This window comes from Apium graveolens, chromosome 3, assembly GCF_009905375.1.
Source record: "Apium graveolens cultivar Ventura chromosome 3, ASM990537v1, whole genome shotgun sequence".
Lineage (NCBI taxonomy): Eukaryota > Viridiplantae > Streptophyta > Magnoliopsida > Apiales > Apiaceae > Apium > Apium graveolens.
The window spans coordinates 273,789,969-273,815,291 of record NC_133649.1 but is presented as its reverse complement, the minus strand read 5'-3'; the positions used below and the strand labels follow the sequence as shown (position 1 = coordinate 273,815,291).

Sequence of the window (25,323 nt, the reverse complement as noted above, 5' to 3'; positions counted from 1 at the left end):
AAACCTAATACCCTTGTTAACGTACTTTGTTATTATTATTCAGTTTTTTCAGACCTAGTTTATCTTAGTTAATTTCCATGCTTTCATTGGAACCCATGGTGATGATGAGTTCGGTTATGAATTAATCATTGTCATGGGGTTCTAACGGATTTACTTATGGATTTCTATAGTTAATTGTTTTGATACCTAAGTGTGTGGTGATTGTATGATATACTAGTATTGGTTGTGCGTATTCGTCTTATGTGTGTCGTGAACATATAAGATAGTTTGTTAATCTCTATTGAAATGACAATGAATATAGAGATTTAGAACTTGCCATGCTAGCATAGGTTTATGTATTTATTATGCATGATTCGTAGGTAATTTTAACCATCTTACTTGCCCTATGTAATAACGATAGATAGCTTGTTCAATAAATCTTTATGTTATCGAATTCTATAGACATATAAGGTCTCAACATAATTAGTGTCTATTCAGCTTCTATCTCTTTTGTGGATGTTTGGTAGTAGGGTGTTCGTACAAGAAAGTTGGCGTTTACTAGTTTCGTGTTATCTGATTAGTTGTCATCACCATTGCATGCTAAGGTTAAGAACAATGACTTTGAATGAAGTATTTAATGAAGTTAGAATCCCATATTTATCTCATATAGTTAATTCAATCACTTTTATTCTTAGTTAATTGCACGTTAGTTTAATCTTAGTTATAAACATCTCAACTTGTTATTGTCTTAGCATTGAGCCATAACCATACCATTGTTGCATATGTGCATAATCTTAAGTTAACTAAAAAGAGTCTCCGTGGGTACGAATCTGATTTATATCTTATACTACTTTCAAATGCGTATACTTGTGTGTAATTTTAGCGCGTGTTTTCGCCTTAACAAGTTTTTGGCGCCGTTGCCGGTGACTCGGTGTTAATTTTTAGTTTATATGTTTGACATCAGTAGTAGTTAAAGTTCACTGACTCGAATTCTATTACTTTCATGGTTTACTTGTTTATTTTTTAGGTTCTCTAGTTTATATTGCAATGGGAGAACCAGCAGTAAATTTGAAAGCTTTGATGGATTATTCTCAGCCAAAGATTAATGACATTCAATCTAGCATTGTCAGAAAAGCTATCACAGCTAATACCTTTGAGATCAAGTCTGGCCTAATTCAATGGGTACATAATTCAGTCCAGTTTGGGGGTTCTCCAACGGAAGATCCAAATATGCACATCAGGAATTTCATAGAGATCTGCGACACCTTTAAGTTCAATGGTGTGTCTGAGGATGCGGTGAAACTGATACTGTTCCCATTCTCTCTGAGGGACAAGGCTAAGAGCTGTTTACACTCTCTACCCGCTGGTTCGATTGCTACTTGGGAAGATCTTGCTCAAAAGTTTCTTACTAAATTCTTCCCTATGGAGAAGACAGCTGCAATCAGGAATGCTCTTACTCAATTTGTGCAGCAATTGGGAGAATCTCTATGTGAAGCTTGGGAGTGCTACAAAGAGATGCTTAGGAAGTGTCCTCATCATGGAATGCCCGACTGGATGGTGATGAATTACTTCTATAATGGGTTGGGAGCACAGTCAAGACCTATACTCGATGTAGCATCAGGTAGAGCTCTATGCGCTAAAAGCAATGAGGAAGCTTATGAGCTGATCGAGATGATGGATGCGAATGAATATCAGAACCCAACCTAGAGAATGCCACAGGTCAAGGTAGCAGGAGTTCTTGAGGAGGATATAGCTACGGCTATCAGTGCTCAGCTAAAGGAGATAGCTATGAAAATCGATTCTCTAGCCAACTATGGAGTTAATCAGATAACCAGTGTTTGTGAGTTGTGTGCAGGGGCACATGCGACAGAGCATTGTGCTATATCTTGTGAATCAGCTCAGTTTGTGAGCAACTTTCAGAGGCTGCAGCAGCCAGTTCCTGCCATATACCATCCTAACAACCGTAATCATCCGAACTTCTGCTGGAGCAACAATCAGAATGCAATGCAACAGCCGTACCAACAGTTTGGAAACAAGCAAGTCCTCATGGTTTCCAGCAACAGTTTACACTAAGACATCAGTTTCAGCCACATGGGATGTAACAACAATCTCATGGAGGTCCAGGTCCATCTGTTAATGAAGGATCTGAATTGGAGGAGTTGAGGCTTATGTGCAAAAGTCAAGCGATTTCAATCAATACTCCGGAGAACCAAATAGGGAAAATTGGTAATGCACTGTTGAGTCGACCTCAAGGAACTCTTCCTAGTGATACAGATGTTAATCCAGGCAAGAGGGAAGTCAAAGAACAGATTAATACAATCACCTTGAGGTCTGGAAAGGTCGCAAAACCTCAAAATCATCAAGACGAACATTCTGAAAAAAATTTCAGAATTCAGGCGTGCCCGCGCCCATATCAAACGCGCCCGCACCCTTGCCAATTTCAGAAAGTGAAAAATTGCTGATACAATTGTGAAAAAGGATGGCGAAGCGGAAATGAAGAAAAATTCTGCTAAAAACACTACTTCTGAGCAGAATATGGGAGAAAGAAGGCTATCCGCCTCCCCCATTTCCTAAAAGGCTTCAAAAGCATAAGTTCGACAAGCAATTTGCCAAGTTTTTGGAGGTTTTCAAGAAATTGCACATCAGCATACCTTTTGCAGAAGCTCTAGAATAGATGCCGAGCTATGCTAAGTTCATGAAGGATATTTTATCTCGGAAGTTGAAGCTTGATGTAACACCCCCAAATCTGGGGTCAGGATTGGGTGTCACTACACAACTTTAAATAATAAAAACCTGTATATTAAAATAAATATACAGACAACCCCTCATTATTCAGGATCGCTTACAGGTTATGGTATGAAACAAGAATCTAACCTTCTAAAATTTACATTGTCTAAATACAATTTTATTACCTCATTACTAATTTCCTTGTATTGATCACTCTGACACCTCCAAATTTCTTCAGCTGGAATCTCACCACTTTTGTTGTCTATTAAAAGCTATTTGACTTTTGTTCTTATTTGATACTGAAAGAAATAAGAGTTCACAAAGCAAGAGTGAGCCAAAAATGCCCAGCAAGTATCATAAATGGTTTCCAGGTATCAGATCAAACAAACTCCTGGAAACGATTGTTGAATGATTTCAAAGCATTTTTATACATTAAGAACAGTTGAGTGAACAAAACGTCGGCCCTAATTGGCCTTTACTCATAAATCACATTTTTTTGTAAAGAATAATGAACGTTTCAATATTTCATCCCTTTAAATCAAATCTTTATTTGATTTTGTAATTATGAACTATTTAAGAAGGAATGTCGTTAATGGAGATCAACAATAAATTAGACTGGATACTAGAAACCAACATATGCACTATAACCTGTTGATCAGTCAGGATATAGTGCGGATCTATACCCAACTGTATAGACCCAACCAACATATGGGGTACCCAGGCAACTATGGCCTAATAATCAAGGGACCAGCCATCTCTGGCCCTTAGGGTCCAACTCATCACTGGCCCTCATCATAACCATCCAGTCCGCGGAGTATTTTGATGTCAAATCATTTTAATTTCAAACACCCTGATTCAGGGTTCACAAACAACCGGAACGAATGGGTACTTGCTCAAGAGATCAATCGATAATCAAGGAACAAGATCAAAAAGCACTTGCATAAATAAGAGTAATTGTAGCGAAATATAAAAACATTTAACTATTCTGAACTTAGAATAGGAACGAATAAATATTTGCAGTATTTTAGGAGAAAGGTTAGGAATACTTGCCTCAATTGATAATACTCTAATCTTTAACTATCTGCCATCTCACTCAGTCATGATGTATCTGTACTTCCATTGACAGACTACTTGACCTTTCTTGTCATTCACCATTTCAGGTTTATATCTATTCTGAATCCACTCGTTTCATTACTACACGTAATCAGACTTTACTTTTACAATCTCCGTCTGGCCTTGAATGCCTTGCACTATGTGTATCTATCATAAAAGATACCATTCAATTAACTGACCATATATAATTGGCTAGTCTATTTATTTATCCTTATCATTTATCTGCCCGATAATAACATATAAGGATCATCTTTAATCATCTAAAGGTTAATAGACACGTGAACTCGTGTCATTATACCATACTTTAATTTTCTTTTCTCTTTTCTCTTGTTTTCAATCTAAAAAATATGAATTTAACATGAAGTAACTCTCTCGGAAAAGATGGGAATGAAATGAGTGAAAATTTTAGAACGTAGATCTCGAAATTAGCTTTTCAGCCATATTTTTAAAATAATATTTAAGCGAATGGTTGATTTAATACAGATTTTACAAGATTATGCTGAAAATAGCATTTTAACTCCATAAAATCATTTTAAACTACACCGATCACGAAATAAATCCGTTTATCATTTTTAGAAAGTCTTTAGGACTATTTTGAAGATAACAAAACAAATTTCACTCCTTGACCTTATTCGGGTAATTTTTTAAAAATATATAAAGGTTCAATATACCTCAATTTAAATCAAATAAATCCCTTAAATCATTTAAAAAAAATCAACAGATCACGTAATCATGCATACAGACGAGTAAACACATATATTCACACATCACAACTCATATCTGATCACAAAATTTCCCTTTGTATTATTATTCCCCTTTTCGTGTAACGGGTTCTGTTATACCTGACGGTCCGACAACATGGTTTATCCCCTAAGCTGACTCATCAAACTGGAACGCGTTATTTTACATTCCCAGTCGTTACATGCATCCCCTGACAAGGGGTTGGAATATACCTATGATCATTTAAAGAGTGACCGGACGGTTCCTCCCGTGCTTACAGAGGGTCCTTCTCGTGCACCACAGACAGTTGATAGGTTTGGTCTTGGTGATGCGCAGTATAGAAGGTTGATTCGGCATATTGATGCCATGTATGATATCCACCGACATTTTGCTGAAGATTTGACACACGCTTTTGGTACTGTTTTCTGAGAAACTTGTGTCGAGGATGATTGGCCACCTGATCCTCCACCCGAAGAGGGTGATCCTCTCGCTAACTAGGTATGCCTTGAATCCTTATTATTACCTTCAATGAGGACATTGAAAATTTTAAGGTTGGGGGTGATAATGTAAGGATTAGTTTGTCTGTGAGTCCATATAGATGCATATTCATAATAGTTTAGTTCATATAGTTTGCATATTTGTCATGTAGTTATTTATTTTTATTTTTGTTTTGCGTATTTGAAATCATGTTAGTATGTTGTATATAGTTGCATTGGCATTATATCATGATCCCTTAGGTTACTTTTCCGATTAATTTATGATGTTGATTCGAGTGTAGTGATGTCGTATAGAGGAATATTAAGTCCTAACGAATTGATTTGCATGCTAGAAACAAGAAAATTTTCACTAAGTCTTATAGGTTGCTTGAGTGCTAGATCATGATCATGACTTGTTTGTTTGTCGAGGTTTAATCACCTGTTTATGTCTAGAATTTATGGTATTCTCTTAGTGACAAAATAACATGGATTTTTAAAATTGGAGAAAAATATTAGATATCAATGCTAGTTGTGGCTAGGCATCAAATAGCTAGTAGTCGGCTCATATTTATATGAGTAGTCTAGGGTTGAGCGAGATGGAGCGAAACGCACTCATTCAGAACATGAGAAAAAAAGAAGAAAAAAAGAAAAAAAGAAAAAGAAAAAAAATATGTGTTATGCATAATTGATCACGAGTGGGCTCTTTAATACTCGAGTTATTAAGTTCTAGGGGACTTTGTGCCTAGTGACCTAAGGCTTTTATAGTCTGGGATCCGCTAACCTAACGCTCACTACATGGGTATTATTGCATAAGTCTTTTGTGGACCTCGCTCATTGCACGATCAAATAAGCATGTTTTTTATGTGTTATCAATAAAAGTATGAATTCTTGTATAACTATGATAAAATTGAAGTGTAGTAAGTTATTTTATGTTTATCGTTTATTATGTTTATAATCTTGAGATTGTCTTGACGAGAGATGAGTTATGATTATTGATGTAGTTTCGAGAGTATATCTATTAAGCAATTGCACACACACACATTTTTGGCTTGTGAGTCGATTTGTGAGATTTGATTGAACTTTGTGCGAATAATTGCATTCATTGAGATGTTGCTTATTGATTGGTTTAGTTATTCTGAGGGGATATTTGCATTCATGTAGTTGCATTCATGCATTTTTGTTTTGTTCTTTGAGTCTGTTTATGCTTGAGGACAAACATCGATTCAAATTTAGGGGTGTGATAAGTGGAATTTATGTCCACTTAGAACACTTCATAAAGGCTCGAATTGGTGTTTTGTACTCAAGATGTTGGTGTTTCTGATGTATTTTCGTAGTGTTTTGCATTTCAGAGCATATTCGAAAAAAGAATGGATATTGCATGTTTTATGCTTAAAAGAGTGTTAGGATGGAACCTCGGTCGATTGCGCACAAGAAACCAGCACGAGAAGGTCAAGAAAGCAGAAAATTCAGATTTTCTAGAAGGTCAGGGCGACCGCGCTAGTCGTAGAAAATTCCTGATGTATTTGTCAGAAACTCAGGGCGGCCGCACTGGATTTGAGGGCGGCCGCGCTATGTCAAATTTCAGGAATCCTGATTCTATTATAAGATTGATTTGTTGGACTCCTGATCTGTTGGGATGGTATTTAAAGACTTGTAAAAGACTTTTTTCAGATAGAAGGGCAAGGATATAGCAGCAAGAAGACCTAATAGCACAATACAACGAAGAAGAAGATCTTGTTTTTACTTGTGATTCTTTGCTTAAGTTGTAATCTTGGATGCTTGTTTTCTTTGTTGTTTGAACCTAATACTCTTTTAACATACTTCGTTATTATTATTTAGTTATTTTAGTCCTAGTTTATCTTAGTTATTTACCATGCTTTCATTAGAACCTATGGTGATGATGAGTTCAGTTATGAACTAATCGTTGTCATGGGGTTCTAACGGATTTACTAATGGATATCTATAGTTATTTGTTTTGATACCTAAGTGTGTGGTGATTGTATGATATCCTAGTATTGGTTGTGCGTATTCATCTTATGTGCGTCGCGAACATATAAGATAGTTTGTTAATCTCTATTAAAGCAACAGTGAATATATAGATTTAGAACTTGTCATGCTAGCATAGGTTCATGTATTTATTATGCATGATTTGTAGGTAATTTTAACCATCTTATTTTCCCTATGTAATCACGATAGATAACTTGTTCATTAAACCTTTATGTTGTCAAATTCTATAGACATATAGGGTCTCAACATAATTGGTGTCTATTCAGCTTTTATCTCTTTAGTGGATGTCTGGTAGTAGGGTGTTCGTACAACGAAAGTTGGCGTTTACTTCGTGTTATCTGATTAGTTGTCATCACCATTGCATGCTAAGGTTAAGAAAAATGACTTTGAATGAAGTATTTAATGAAGTTAAAATCTCATGTTTGTCTCATATAGTTAATTCAATCATTTTTATTCTTAGTTAATTACATGTTAGTTTAATCATAGTTATAAACATCTCAACTTGTTATTGTCTTAGTATTGAGCGATAGCCATACCATTCTTGCATAGGTGCATAATATTAAGTTAACTAAAAGGAGCCTCTGTGGGTACGAATCTGATTTATATCTTATACTAATTGCGAACGCGTATACTTGCGTGTAATTTTAGCGCGTGTTTTCGCCTTAACAGGGCTAACGTCTACTTAATTGTTTTAAGGTAGGGTAATGCAAGATGAAGGAATTAGCGATTTGTGGGCCAAGGAAGGGGTGATGAAATCCCTCAACTTTATCTTGTAATAGGGTGGCGCCCTTTAGATTAATTAGATGATGCAACACACAAAGAACGAGATAATAAACACTTATGGATGCACTACACTACGTGTATTATTCTAAATTGTATGTACCTCTTTCCTCCAGCAATCACCACAATTGTATAAGATGGAAAAAAATAAACACAAAAAGAAAATCTTGATGATGTGATCCTACATGAAAGAATGAATGATGCAACAAATTGGTTTTAACAATTAACTAACTACTATTTTTGGGTTTTTTAATTATTTTTTTTAAATTTTCAATAATAAAAGTGAGAAAGAAAAAATAGAGAGGTGATATGGAATACCGAAAAGCGCTTTCAAAAATTTCAAAAGAGACGACTAGTCCTTCTTGAGATCTTCTTGTCCAAGCTTTCCTCCACTTCACGATTCCCTAAAAATAAAAAAGAGAAAACAAAAAACTAGTCCGAAGAATTAAATATCTAGGAGTGTAAAATTAACAATAGTCCCCGGCAGCGGCGCCAAAAACTTGATGTGTAAAAATATAAGAACTGCACACAGTGTTTAGTTATAGCAATTACAGGTCGATCCACAGAGTCTATGAATTTTCAAAACCCTAACAATTTAAATCAGGCTAACTAGACAAATAGATTTGAGATGAGATTTGTTTAACCTAAATAGCAAATGACAAATAATATGAAAATACTAGGAATCTGAATCCGTTAATCAATCACAATTAATATCAACTCATCCTAAAATCAATTCTATTTTCTTCACAAAAATAACGTATATCAATTAACGAGACAAACATATACTATGAAACTTGTTATCTAACAATAACCCATCAAAACTTCACGGAGCAAGCATAGGCTATGAAAAAGAAATCCTGCAATAATAATATATCAAAATCACTTTGTCAATTGAACAATTAAGCACCAAGAAAAATCATGAGAATCAAATAATAGGAACGAGAAGATATCAAAGCAATTAAATTAACTTCATCTTCATCCTAGGGAATAAATTTAGCTACACATGATAAAAAGATGAACAAAACAAACAACTAATTGGGTGTCTTGGATTGTGTTGAGGTGTCTTGGATGTGTAAAATACAAGAGGGGAGATCCCATATATATAGGGAAATATGAGGGTTTGGGTCTTGGAATACAAGTAGGATTATTAAAGTAAATCCTTCTTCTTCTCCAATAAGTATTCTATTTATCTTTCAATTCCTTTGGCTTCTAGAATAGTCCACCTCCTTCCTTATCTGTACCTTTACCAACTCAAATTCTGATTTTATTTATTTTCCTACAAAACAAAGTAATATAATTTATTTATTAATAAAATTACAAAAACGGACATAAAATAGGTATTAATAATATGCAATAATATGGATCTATCATCTTCCCAGCATCATGAAGCTTCCAAGGAATCTGACTAAATCTCCACCTTCTTCCAAATAATACAATAGGGCGCACACTAACTTCTTCACAAGTTAGGGCTTCCATTGTTCTGTTATCCTGAGGGCACACCCTTCCTTTCCTGGGAGGATGGTAAGCTCTAATTCAGCTTGAAGTAGACAATTGCTTAATAATTTGCCCTAATTGAGTCCAATTGACCTGAATTTGACCCGAATAATTTTTGTATCAAATTTTGGACATAACAACTACCCCCAAATTTCATATGTCATTGGAAATAGGATTGAAATTTTTAACCCCTAGCAATTTAAAAAAAATTATATTATCGTCTTCCAATTTGAGGGTGCCTCATTACGAACTTATTCAATCATTTTTCTTCATTCTCCTCCCTTTTTTCTCTAAACATGATAGGGCAGTCTATATGAATGCACTTCTCAATAATTTTTACAACCATTTCATACCCCAAGCGTAATATTTGTCACTGTCTACCGCTTCTCTTCTTGACGACTTTAACATTGGTTTGTTGAGAGAGGTTTATCACTTATGCAACACATCTCTAATCTTACATGAGCTAACTCAACGTAAGAAAGAAGAAAAATCGTACAAAAGTATGAACATCGCAGACCAAGAATATTCAATGAATGCAAGTTGTATTTTCTCAGATGGTATGGTGTATACTTCGTGGATCAACCTTAAAAGCAAGTATACCCAAGCGTATTTATAGATTAAGCTAACTTTCGAATGAAGAACAAAACTCCCGATTTTGACCAAATCTCACAATTATCTTGTTTTAATTCAAAACGTTAAAATTATCTAGAAAACATGTTTAATTTAAAGATAAGATAGATTTGAAAGGTTTTTATTAAAAACGTAGACCTTTAGTTTAAATAATATATCAATCTTGAAATAATTTGCTTGGATAAGAAAATGTTTATAAATAACTTACTAGAAAATGGGAAATGGTCTGAATAAAAGTGTTTGAGTATATGTGGAGCTCTAGTATAAATAAACACGTTATATATATCATAGAGTCCTTACACAAACTCATTCCTATTTAATCTTTTGTTAACAACAATTCTGGTTATCCTAAACAACTCCCAATTGTAAGTGTATGATTGCTGATGTAAGCTAGTTAATAGTGTTATCATCAAAATCATAAGGGTATCATGCATAACATTTTGCAGCGTTAAATGCAAAAAAAAAAAGTTGCCCTTTGTTGCAAAGGCTATTTTTACAAAAAAATTTAAGAATAATTTTAAAATCGTATTTTTTTTAAATAATGATATTTTTAAAGAATTTGTGAAAATAAAATCAAAAGAATTTTTAAAATTTATTAGGTTGTTAAAATTCTTAGTAAATTTAAGTTGAATGCACCTTGTTCGAAAACAAAAAAAAAAAGTGAATTTGACCGGTTAAAACATGGGTGTATTTGAGCCTCGTCTGTCTCCGGATTATTTTAGAAAGTAAAAAGGTAGGTGTGTGCTTTTATAATAATTATTATTTCTATATGTATGTTGAATAAGAGATAGTATTAGATATTATTTCGTGCATGATAACTATATATTAGAAATATTTTATGTTTAAATAATCATTACTATCTGTATTCTAAATATAAAATATATTTTATGTCACAATTTTTGTTACATTCTAATAAAGTTTGTTTTAGAAAATTTTAGTATTATCCAAGAAAATTATTTTATATATTAAATAAGACTGTTATTCTTTAAATTAAAAAAAATTTACTCTTGAATTATAACCTTCCTAAATGACAAGACAATGAACTAATTACTAATTTTTAATTTAAAAATTAAACTTGTGGTTCAATAATCCATTAAAATTTAGGTGAATGACCCAAATACAAATTAATTTTCTATAAAAATGATATTAGATGGATGTAAATATTCAAAATAATTATAGTAATTATTATTTTTATATATATTAAATATTTAAATATGAAATGTAATATTAACATTAAATATTGAGATAAATTGGTTAGATATATAAAAAAGAAAGATTTTATATTTTTACAAATTTGGTATTTGATTTAATACAACATGCAGATTGATATTTTCTTGATAACAAATAAACTTTAAAATAAATTTTTACGGTAAAACTTAGTTAGAAAAAATAATGATATGAACTATGTTTAAAAGTAAGAGAAAAATACCCTAAGTGATAGTTTGTGTGAGGACATAGTATATTTTTAATGACACGGTTATAATTTTTTAAACAAACTTTATAATTACAAAATAAGCATATTTATATTAAAAAAGCTCTTTATACTCATTTAATAAGTTAGGTGAGTACATTAATAATTGAAAGTAAAATAGTCATATCACTTCTATAAAAAATATCATGATATTAAAAGATAGTTAGTGTTCATAAGTGTTGGGATTTTAATCAAAATTATATGATTAAGTTATTGTTTTATTTATTTGAATAAGTCAACATGTTTTATTTATTAGTAGCACTAGGATTAGTAAGCCAAAGTAGTAGTTAATTAGGTTTATTAGTGGAGAAATAATAGAAAGGGGTTGGTGGTTTAATGTTATCACCTGTTATTTTAGTTCTATTTAAACCACTACTTGTAATCTTTTATTTGATGAGAAGTATATACAAGTTTATTTTCTCCCGTTAATACCAAATATATATGTACATACATAAATTCTAGTTATTTGGTATCCGAGCTAAAAAACAAGCATGGACGTGAAGGTCTTGTCGGATTCAGTTATCCTATGTTGGCCAGAAACAATAACACTGCATGGTCGTTAAAAATGAAGGTATTCATACCGGCACATGGCGTGAGGGAAGCTGTTGAGAATAGCGAACCAAATGGCATAATTGATCAAGGCAGGATAATGTGGTTTTAGCAGCCATATATTAGGGAATTCCAGAAGACATATTGTTGTCAGGGGAGAGAAAGAAGAGGCTTGGTATGCTATCAAAATAATGTGTGTCGGAGTTGATCGTGTTCAGAAAGCAAAAGTGCAGACTCTTAGTTTCGAGTTTGAAGGTCTCCACATAAAGGAGACAGAACATATTGATGATTTCTCCATAAAACTCGTTAATATTGTGAGTAATATTCGAGCTCTAGGAGATAAAGTGGAAGAGTCTTGTGTTGTCTCACCAAAATATCTGCAGATTGCTTCAACTGTTGAACAATTTGGTGACTTGGGCAACATGCCTGTTGAGGAGTTAATGGGGAGGCTAAGAGCTCATGAAGAGAGGATTCGTGGACATGTTGAAGAGAATGGAAATCAGCTGTACAGTTAACTTAGGAAGAATGAAAGTTAACTTTGAGTCAGTTTTAATAAAAATCCCTAAACTGTTCAACGCTTACTTTCTCTGTTATACATACATACAATACTTATATAGTAAGTTGTGTTATGGTTGTGCCAATATTTTTGTTATAGATAGAGGACATAGTTTTCCGGGAAAATAAGACATATTTTATTGAAAGCCAGATGAGCTATGTTGAAGTGCCAAACGGGCAGAAAAATTGAAATCCAAACGGGAAAATAAGACATATTTTATTGAAAGCCAGATTGGGCTATGTTGAAGTGTCAAACGGGCAGAAAAATTGAAAGCCAAACCGGCTAGTAGGTTAAAAGCCATACCGGCCGCTAGTATTTCTTCAGGAAAATTTAGATTAAGGGGAAGATTGTTTAATCTAGATTATATGTTTAAGTTATTGTTTTATTTATTTGAATAAGTCAACATATTTTATTTATTAGTAGCAGTAGGATTAGAGCATCTCCTACCCTTAGCTAAAATGGTTAGCTAAATCATAATCATCTAAAATTTTGTTGAGTTTGTAAGGTCATTTACTCCCGGTATTAGCTATATTGATTAGCTATATTCAAAAATAGTATGTTATATGTATTTGCAAATCATTTTATATATAAAATTTCACATGTTAAAATAAATTTAAATATTTAAATAAATACAAGTAAAAATAAAATATTTATTTAATAAAAAAATATTGAATATATAATTAAATAATTGTAATAAGACAATTATATTGTGTTAAAAAACATATACTTATATGTAAAATAAAATTTTATATTATATTATATTTTATTATATTAGTTTAGATTTAGTAGTATTTTTATTAAAATAATTAATGAAATTTATTAATAAGAAAGTCATATTTTGATACTTAATATAACATAAAGTTAAAATATAAAATAAAAATTTTAACATATATATTAAATATAAATATAATATGAATATAAGTGTGTATTGATGTGCAAAGTTAGGTTAAAATAAGGTAAAAAGTTGAGACGTGGATATTTTCCCTAGTGGCTAGAGGATCAACAGATATAGAAGATGGGATATATGATATCTAAATTTTTGGCATAATTGAGATACTATATTTCTTAGCTAATGTGTATATAACTGTGTCCATCTAGACTTTTTAGCTAACAGGTGGAGATACTCTTAGTACGTGGAAGTGATTTATTAGTGGAGAAATAATAGGAAGGGGTTTTAGTTCTATTTAAACCAATACTTGTAATCTTTTATTTGATGAGAAGCATATACAAATTTATTTTCTCCTCTTAACACCAAATATACATATACATAAATTTTTATAGTTCTTTCTCTACAATTAGGTAATTAGCCCAAAATTTAAAAGTTTCAAAATATTTTATTCGTGGACTATGTATTAGTGATCTCTAATTTACATCTTGGCCATATCCATATTTTGAATCAAAATTATTGTGTTTAGATCATACTATTCCTTTAGAAGGTCAAAATAATTTCTAAAATATATAAATAATTAGGTTATTTAAAAAGATAAAATTCTATAAATGTGTTCTTAATTAATTTTTAACTAAAATCTCGATAAACCTATTTCTAGGTTTTCATTTAAAGAAAACTGAATTAAAACTAATTTGAGATGTTTTGTAAAATGAAGTATAATAAGGGGCCGCCTTAATTAATTAGGGTTTACAAAACCTAGTTTTTAATATTTATCTAGCGCTAATTCTGGTTTGACCCTTTGACTTTGTGATTATGCTCCATTTGTTGGATGACCTACTTTTTTTCTTTATAAGAATTGAGATGCCAAGGAGCAAACTCATGAGATAGAATTCAAACTTTTGTAATGAATGTTCACCCCATTGTATCTTTGTAATTTTCAATCAGAAACTTCCAAATCATGTGCATATCCTATTTTCTTATTATTGATCCTCATAACTAATATGAAAATAAAAGTAGTGATAATTAACAACACATTACATGCATATCAATTTCTTGTTTGCTTAAATATCTTACATGTGAAAAAAAAACATATTCAGTCAGGAGATTCAGGATCACTGGCAGACTATTATAACTTAGACATTGTTCTGTTGTAATTTTAAATCTATAGTTGTTTTAGGAAACTTTGAATTCCATTTACCATTTTTCTACTAGCTTGAGTTGATTTATTGGGTTCTTAATTTGTTTGAAGTTATTTGCTTTTACAAAGTTGCACAACTTTTTAGGTTATTAAATCAAGATTATGAGTTATATTGACTATTTCATATGTTAATTATTCAATAATAATCAAGTAAAAATGTCCAAATATATTAATGTAATATTAAATAGTTCACTATCACATATATTATTTCAATATTAAATAGTCTACTATCAAATAGTAACTAGCCTGTAATAATATATATTTTATTGTGTCTAAGTTTTCTTTTTTTGAAAGACATTAGAAATTTTTAGAAATTTCAAGTTTACAATAGCAAGACAAAAAATAACTAATAGTATTAAAATAAGTATAGTGTAATGATCGAGAAAATGGTCATTTATTAAGCCAAATTAAAATTTTGATAGCATATAATATTGGAAAACTAAAAAAAGAAGATAAAACTAGTGGCACCTTTCCACATATAGCTCATTTTAACCGTTTCTTTCTTCACCTCAATAATTTCACCCAAATTTCACCAATTTTTGGGATTAGTATTTGGAAGATTTTGGAGCTCCCCTTACCAAATAGTATAATAGAATTGTTACTTGGACAATGCTAAGTTTCTAAAATTGAATACGAGGATAAGGGTAATATTTTTTAATTTTAAGTTTGGATTTGATTCATATTTTAACTTTAAGATATATAGTCAAATAAATTATTTACAATAATTCTTTTTCTAAAATATTATTAGCAATATATTATAGGATACTAAAATTTAGGAAATCAAGAAAAATTAATAACATTTGTTTGAAAAGTTTTTTTTATCCTTTTTGATGTAATTAATTAATATTTTCCAAAAGAGATGAATCTAAATTTAAGATATTATAGAGATATATAGTACAATAGAATTAAGTTCCGGGTCAATGCAAGATTTTCTAAAAAAATTGATACTATTAATGAAAAATAAATCCAAGATAAATTAGTCAGATATCTATGTGAAATTTCTTCAAAATTTCTTTAAAGATAATTATATTTTCCAAAAGATATGAATCTTTTATAATCCTGGATATTTCCGCCTGGGGTGCAAATCTCTCACTATATATACAGACAAAACACAGACACACTTCTTCATTCTCTGCGAGTGTCTCGCCGCTCCTCATTTCTTCAATTCTCCTCTTTCTCTTCATCTTCTTTACGGATCAGCTCTATATATCTTTAAATCTATCTTTATATCTATAGATACAATTCTCTAATCACACACACATATATATATATATATATATATATCTTTATACCAGCTCACTCAGATGAAGAGGATTGACAATCAAAATTCTTCTTCCTCTTCAGATACTACTACTGATAACGAAGATAATACCTTGCCAAAATTTAAGATTCCTAAGATTTGTTCTTCAGGTGTTAATCAAGAAGCTGGTGGCTCATCTTCAGCAGCTGGGAACGTGAACGTGAATGTGATGATGAACAACAACAGCTCCAAGAGATTTTGTCGGGTGCGTAATAAAGAGTTTGCGAGTGGGAAAGGCTCTGAGTGGTCACATGAGGATGCACTCCATGACGTTGGGGATGGCTGATGGCACTTTATACTGTTGTCTTTGTCCGAAGAAATTCCCGTCTGAGAGAGCTTTGTCTGGACACATGAGGTGTCATCCAGAAAGAGAGTGGAGGGGTATTAGGCCTCCTTCTGGGATTAATTCTGAAGATGACGAAGAGAGGTTACAAGATGGTATTGATGGTTTGTTGTTGTTGAACCAACCATCAATAGGTGCTGCTGCTCAGATTAATGGAGGTGATCAACATCAGGAGAAGGTTACTGATGGTGGTTCTGCTGGACAGGAGGGTAATGCTGTTGTCGCTGCTGATCCTGTTGTTGATCATCAACAGAGCTACTCAGGCGTAGGTATTTCATCAGGTGAAGAAGGAAGCACACGGGCGGGTGGCAAACGGATACCAATGGAGTTTGATCTCAATGAGCCTGCAGCATCCGATGACGATGCAGCTTAAGATGGGGGTGCTGGCTGGTAGTCGACATGGAAGTATACTTCTCTAATCATGATCATGTTTCTAATGTTTCTACCAGTACTAGATAAATTATAAGGAATTAGTTTATAGCCTCTGATACCTCTTTGTAACTAAACTAGCAAAAAAGTTCAGAGTTTTCTAGTCTATTGCTTGGCAGTTTAAGTGCTATACTTACATGGTCTTTATAAAGTATCCAGGTCTTCACCAGAATTTTTTTTGTTTAATTTTTCATTATTGGAAACTTTATAGTTCAATACTGGTTTAATGTGATGCAAATTTAAAAGACTTGATTAATTTCACATTATAACGCTAATTTTTTCCTTAGTTAATGTCTGGGTATTCTTTATTACATTCATGAATTGATTCTATTGTAACTTCCTAGTGGATTGCAAATGTCCTGATTTGTGATTGCCAAAGCTGAAGTGCTACTATATATAAGCTTATAGTACTGGACTTTAGAAGATTAAACAATGATTAGCAGAAGATGCACGTGTGGGGGGCTAGCAGTTTAGAGAGAATGTCAGAATGTTTAACTAAGAACTTCTCAAAGTCTGAAACTGCACTCTTTTTCTTCGGACTTGACTTAGATTAGATGCCAAACATTTACATAAAGGGCTAATTTGATGGTTGTAAATAATCAACTCATACATGATGATGATACATATTTATCCTAGCCACCCTGCTCCTATGCCCCTATTTTCCCATTCTTCCCGAGGTTAATATTTTACATTGACATTTTACTTGCTTCGTATATCCAATTTTTATATAAATGAAATAAAATTATACTGAATTATTTTAGTGTACTTTGCATCTATATGGAGTCATACTTCAATTCATAGAAATGTAATAACAATTTTTATACTCACTCCGTCCCTTAATACATTTCCCATTTTGACTTTTTACACTGTTCACGGTCAACGATTGACTACTAATTTACATCTAATATATAAAAGCAAATATAGTCATGAGTGATCTTATTGGATTCGTATTTATGAATACTTTAATACAGTGAAATTTTTATATTTAATACTACTACAAAATTAAATATATTAACAATTAAAAGTGTTCATTAGCAAACGTGTACAATACAGATGGGAAACATTTTTAGGGATAGAGGGAATATTTGATATTTTAACATCAATCAATTCAATCAATCAATCAATTAAAGTATAGTTCCTACTGGTTTAATGTGATGCAAATTTAAAAGACTTGATTAATTTCACGTTATAACGCTAATTTTTTCCTTAGTTAATGTTTGGGTATTCTTTATTACATTCATGAATTGATTCTATTGTAACTTCCTAGTGGATTGCAAATGTCCTAATTTGGGATTAGCAGAAGATGCACGTGGGGGTAGCAGTATAGAGAGAGTGTCAGAATGTTTAACTAAGAACTTCTCAAAGTTTGAAACTGCACTCTTTTTCTCAGGACTTGACTTAGATTAGATGCCAAACATTCATATTAAGGTTTAATTTGATGATTGTAAATAATCAACTTATGGTGATGATGATACAAATTTATCCTAGCCACCTGCTCCTATGCCCCTATTTTCCCCATTTCCCATGTTGATATATATTTTACTTGCTCCCTTGCTTGTATATCCAATTTATATATATATAAATGAAATAAAATGATGCTGAATTATTTTAGTATACTTGCATCTATATAGAGTCAATACTTTAATTCACAAAAATGTAACAACAATTTGTATATTTGATATTTGAACATTCTTATAAATTTGGTACCAATAAGTACTATACAAATGGAATAGTAATTAATGGCGCTCAAACATAATTACCATAATTAGTTGTCATTGAGTTCATAATAAAAGTAATATTGTTAAAATTTAGTATTTAAACACACTATAATATAATAGTAAAATTGTAATATATTTTCAAGTGAACTGATCATTGAACTGAGCATCATCTAACTTAAATGAGACAAATTGTAAATGTTGTCAATTTATGATCACTAGTTAGCACAATTTATTATCGTTTTATACATATTCTTTATTATCAGTTTTATAAAACTAAATTTATCTGAGTTCAAACCTTCATTTCAAATTTATTATTATAATTAAAATTAACCATAGTTATTTTTTGTGTATTTTAAGTTACCTTTTCAATAATATTTAAGGAAACATAACTTTAAGTAGATAATCATTTCAAGAAAATTTCTAAGTAACATATGTCTATAATATTTTATCAAACTTTATGTATTTTAATGGCCGCAAAATTGTACATAAAATCCTACTATTTATAGACAAATAGCCCTATCTAGGATCTTTTAAGTTATGTTTAAATTTAGAGTGCATTTGTTTTAATGTATATACATAAAAATAAAAAAATTATAAGCGGACAAAATTTTCAACAACATAAAGGGATGAGGTTAAACTACTTTTCAATTTCATTTTCCATCCATAATATCTTAATAATATTACTTATAAATTTATTTTAAATAACAAATTACCTATCTTTTAAATAAAAGGTTATATATTTTGCAATTGTGTAATATATATGTATATATGCAATATATATACACAATATATATAGTACTTACAAATGTTATAGATTAGTTTAATTAAAGTGATATTAAAATATATAGAATATATGTTAATATAATTTTCATTTTTTATTATAGAACCCTCCGTTTTATTTTTGTAAAAGAGTATGTTTTGTTATTTAAAGTATAACCGATAACATGTTTTAGGCAAAACGTTTGTGGGTTAGTTATTACTAAATATTATTTAATTACACTATAAAAAAAATAGCCATTTCCTACCAGTGTTTTGGTAGGAAATGGGCTATTTCTGGTAGAAAAATGGGGCAATTCCTACCAAAAGGTTTGGTGGGATTTGCTCCATTAGGAATTGGTGCTTGTATCTTAAATGGTCCCACTTGCCAAGTCACCTGTGCCACATGGGCGGCCACGTCACCTGCCGTGTCAGCTGCCACGTCATACAAATTGGGGTCAGATTGATGAGTTGGCATGGGGGACCCATCCACGTGTCCTGCCACGTGGCAATTGACACATAAAAGACTTTCTTCCTACCAAAATTGGTAGGTTTTGAGTGAGTATTTCCTATCATAACTGGTAGGTTTTGATTGATGAATGGTAGGTAGGTTTTATATCAGAAGACATGAATATCAGCATTTCCTACCAACCATTTCCTACCACTGTTTAGCTTGAATGTGGTAGGAAATACCTTGAATGTGGTAGGAAATGGCTTGAATGTGGTGGGAAATGTTGGACAGTTTTTTTATAAAAAAAATTATTTCATTGATAACAATGAAGAACAAGTTGTACATAAATTAATATCTAAATCATAAGCATACAACAATAATCAAAATTGAAAAATTCATCATAAATCACAATTCGGACATATCACCATTATAACATTAAAAAAAAATTACATATCCGTGATAATTGCATATTAGAAATAATATTTCATTACAATAATTAATAGGTGTTTCAAAAGTTAAGACTAATTATCTTCAAGTTCTCATCATTGTTGAATCATTTGCCTTCATTCTTTGTAATTTCTTCATTATCGTTATTGAATAATTTGTCTACATTCTTTGTGAGTTTTCCATTTTTGTCTTTGTTTGTTTCATTTCCTTGGTCTCGAGTGAATAAAATCTACATAAGAAGAGATTATAAATGTTAGTAGTCATTAACGTACATGAACAATTAATACATGTAGTAAAAATAAAGAAGTAATTATATAAACGAACCACGATAAAAAATATTTTAAAAATATTGAAATGCATGCATATATATGAGATGGTTTAAATGAAGAAGATGAAGATATTTACCAAAAGATAAGAAGAGGATGGAGAAATTATGAAATGAAATTTTGTTGGAGTAGATGAAATTGAAAGTGAAAAGAGGAAGATAGTGGTTTATAGGTTCAAGTCACCTATTTCCTACCAATATTGGTAGGTTATGGGTTTAGGCAGAATTTTCAAATTTTTGAGTTTAATTTTGGCTCCGTATTTGAAATTTTCATTTTTGATTTTGGCTCCACATTTGAATTTTTTGTGAAATTAAGGTTCATTTCCTACCAATACTGGTAGGTTTTGAATTTGACGAAAATTTTGAATTTTTGGTTTTGACTCCATATTTAAAACTTTTAGTTTTGGCTCCATATTTGAATTTTCGTGAAACTAAAGTTCATTTCCTACCAATATTGGTAGGTTTTGAGTTGGACTTTGTTTTTGAATTTTTGGATTTCGCTCCAATTTTAAAAATTTTGAATTTACTTTCATATTTAAAATTTTCGTGAAACTACAACCAATATAGGTAGGTAATGGGGTTTAACGATTTTTTTTTAATTTTTAGTGTGAGTGCAATTATTAAAAAGTAAATTAAATATTTAAAAAATTTTAAATATCAATATAGGACTAAGTACTAGTAAACCAAATATATTTATTTTTTTTCAAAAAAATTTATCATATCCCTAAAATATATAGTGAAACAAACAAATATATATATATCTTAGTTAAAAAATTGGATAATATTTATTAAAAATCGAATATTATACGAAATTGTTAAAATAACAATTTAATTACTATTTTCAGGTGATGCCTTTTCCTACTAAGTTTAGGTCTATTTCATACCCAACTTGGTAGGAAATACCCAACTAGGAAAAGGACAAACAATTTTTTTGGGCAAAACCTACCAATTCCGGTAGGAATTAAAATTTTGTTTTATGAATCTATTATTAAAATATAATAGTTTAATTTTTAAAAATTCAATATTTCGACTACATGTATAAAATTCATGTATCTAATCATCCTAAGGTTGGATTATTAAAAAAAAAAATCCAAGGGTGTAATCCTAAACATCCCCGACACTTTGAGTTGAAAACCTAACTCAATCTTCGAACAATCTCGACGTTCTGTTTTCTAAACAATTTTCTTAGTCATAACTGTTTTCTTACCCAATTTTTTTTCCTATTTTTATTTCACTATAAATTAACATTTCATTTGAAAAGTTTTAATTTATCGAATCATTTTCATATTTAATATTTTTTTAGTAATAATTATAATTATCTAAAAAAACAAATGGAAACATGGGACTATAATTGTAATCAACTAACTTTTAGAGTTCAACTATTAAAATTAATTGATGTTTATGTTGTTAGAGTTTGATAAACGAAAATGTGACAAACAATGGGCGAAAATAACAAAAAATATATTTTTCTTGCATTCTTTTTCTATAGATCTATTATAAAAATATAATATCTTAATTTTTAAAAATTCTATATTTCAATTACATGTATAAAACTCATATCTAATCATCCTTAAGGTTGGATTATTAAAAAAAATCTAAATGTCTAACCCTTACCCGAAACTTTGAGTTGAAAACCTAACTCAATCGTCGAACAATCTCGACGTTCCGTTTTCTAAACGATTTTCTTAGTCATAATTGTTTTCTTACCTAATTTTTTTTCCTATCTTTATTTCACTATAAAATGATATTTCACTTGAAAAGTTTTTATTTATCGAATCAATTTCATATTTAATATTTTTTTCGTAATAATTATAAAAATCCAAAAAACAAATAGAAATACAAAACTGTAAGTGTAATCAACTAACTTTTAGAGTTTCAATATTAAAATGAATAGATGTTTATGTTTTTAGAGTTTGATTAACGGAAATGTGACAAACAATAGGCGAAAAGTACAAAAAATATATTTTTTCTTATAGTTTTTTCTATAGATCTATTATAAAAACATAATAGCTTAATTTTAAAATATTCTATATTTCAATTACATGTATAAAACTCATATATATATTCATCCGTAAGGTTGGATTATTAAAAAATTCCAAATGTCTAACCCATCCCCGAAACTTTGAGTTGAAAAATCTAACTCAATCTTCGAACAATCTCGACGTTCTATTTTCTAAACGATTTTCTTAGTAATAATTGTTTTCTTACCCAATTTTTTTTCCTAGTTTTATTTCACTATAAAATGACATTTCACTTGAAAAGTTTTAATTTATCAAATCATTTTCATATTTTAATATTTTTTTCATAATAATTATAATTATCTAAAAAACAAATGGAAACACGGGACTGTAAGTGTAATCAACTAACTTTTAGAGTTTTCACTATTAAAATGAATAGATATTTATGTTTATAGAGTTTGATCAACGGAAATTTGACAAACAATGGAAGAAAAGTACAAAAAAATAATTTTCTTGTAGTTTTTTTCTATAGATCTATTATAAAACATAATAGCTTAATTTTTCAAAATTCTATATTTCAATTACAGGTATAAAAATCATATATCTAATCATCCGTAAGGTTAAATTATTAAAAAAAATCCAAATGTCTAACCCATCCCCGACACTTTGAGTTGAAAACCTAACTCGATCTTCGAACAATCTCGACGTTCCGTTTTCTAAACGATTTTCTTAGTCATAATTGTTTTCTTACCCAATTTTTTTCCCTAGTTTTATTTCACTATAAAATGACATTTCACTTGAAAAGTTTTAATTTATCGAATCATTTTCCTATTTAATATTTTTTTTCATAATAATTATAATTATTCAAAAAACAAATGAAAACACAAAACTGTAAGTGTAATTAACTAACTTTTAGAGTTTCAGTATTAAAATGAATAGATTTTTATGTTTTTAGAGTTTGATTAACGGAAATGTGACAAACAGTAGGCGAAAAGTACAAAAAATATATTTTTCTTGCAGTTTTTTCTATAGATCTATTATAAAAATATAATAGCTTAATTTTTAAAAATTCTATATTTCAATTACATGTATAAAACTCATATATATAATCATCCGTAAGGGTGGATTATTAAAAAAATCCAAATGTCTAACCCATCCCCGAAACTTTGAGTTGAAAATCTAACTCAATCTTCGAACAATCTCGACGTTTTGTTTTCTAAACGATTTTTTTATTCATAATTGTTTTCTTACCCAATTTTTTTCCTAGTTTTATTTCACTATAAAATGACATTTCACTTGAAAAGTTTTAATCTATCGAATCATTTTCATATTTAATATTTTTTTCGTAATAATTATAATTATCCAAAAACAAATGGAAACACGGGACTGTAAGAGTATTCAACTAACTTTTAGAGTTTCACTATTAAAATGAATAGATATTTATATTTTAGAGTATAATCAACGGAAATGTTACAAACAATGAGCGAAAAGTGGAAAAAAACACATTTTTCTTAGTTTTCTCCCATTTCCTACGAATATTGGTAGGAAACGACCTGAATTATTGATATTTATTTATACTTCCGAAAAATGTTATATATTCTTAACAATACGTGGCCTGCTGATGTGGTTGGGGGGGTTATGGTAGGAAAAACTTTCCCACCAAACTTGGTAGGAAATGGTCTCAGATTGATGATATTATTTCTTTTTTCATAAAAAAAGTTTAATCAATAAAATAAGTGGGGGCTGATGACGTGGTTGATGGGACCATTTCGGTATCAAATTTTGGTCAAAACCTACCAAAATTGGTAGGTTTTGAGTTTCCCACCAATATTGATAGGTTTTGGTGCTTGCGTGTACAAAATCTGGGCCCACCTAGAGCAATTCCTACCAGTTTACGGGTTGGTAGGAAATGGTAGAGTAATTCCTACCAAATTTTTCTGGTTTGATTTGCTTGGTAGGAAAAAAGTCGTTTTTCTTATAGTGTTATTTTATTTTATTAAATAAAATTCCGTGTTCTTTTTGAAAAATGAGACATTTTAGTTGGAAAAATAAAAGGGTAACATGTCAAATTTGAAAAAATAAAATTTTAGTATCAAGATTATAATATTATTAAATAAAATAACTAAAAATCAAACTGAAAAATAAATTTTTCAATATTTAAGTTTGAATACAACAATAGAGATTCATTAATAATTAATAAAAATGAGCAATACATACCTCAAAACTAAAAATATTAACATCCACGCTTGAATAATATTATTCTATTTATTTTTTATTTATATTTAAACATTAAATATATTTAATATAATATATCTAATAATATTTTATACTTTTATAACTTTTGTGGTAATTTTACACTTTTGAGTTATGTAATATTTTGTTGTAATGTTGCTTTAAAATATCTAACTATATAGTTAAGTTTTTGTTAGTGAGCCAAAATTAAAACAGGCACAAAATCTCATATTTGCTATAATATATAAATTGGTACTAACTAGTTGTGATAATTGGATTGAATTTAATAATTATTATACAATTAATTGAATTTGTTATTAAAAACTAGTAGTTTTTGCATTCTTTTGATCACACTGTGTATTATTAATAATTTGAAATGTTATAATATGTAAATTTTAAAATAATTACAATTATTAATATGTTTGAGAATAAATATGTAGATTGTGTAAAGTAAATGGGTGTTCGAGATATGTTTTACATAAATTTGTTTTATTGAAAATAATATTATATATTAATAGGAATAAAATATATGTTAAGTAAATAAATCCCAAATTATATTTTAAGTGTGTAAAAAAAGTAATATCCTATGGCCTTTACTATCAAATAATTAGAGGGTTGTTCTCAATCAAGATTTTAACGATTTATTTTGGATTCTTTAAATCAAGAGATATTCAATTTGGATTTTAAACATTTCTTTAAAATCTGATACAGAGATTGGAAAAGTATTTTAAAATATGAGTGTATTCAAATTTAGATTTTAAAAAGTTTACTACCG

At 30.1% G+C, this 25,323-nt stretch overlaps 1 non-coding gene across 1 annotated transcript; it reads right to left on the bottom strand.

The window, feature by feature from the left end:
- Window positions 1-1,416: 1,416 nt before the first annotated feature.
- On the bottom strand, window positions 1,417-1,523 carry LOC141716469 (small nucleolar RNA R71). Its single transcript, XR_012573178.1, has one exon. It is a non-coding gene; the product is annotated as a small nucleolar RNA R71 (small nucleolar RNA).
- Window positions 1,524-25,323: the final 23,800 nt, after the last annotated feature.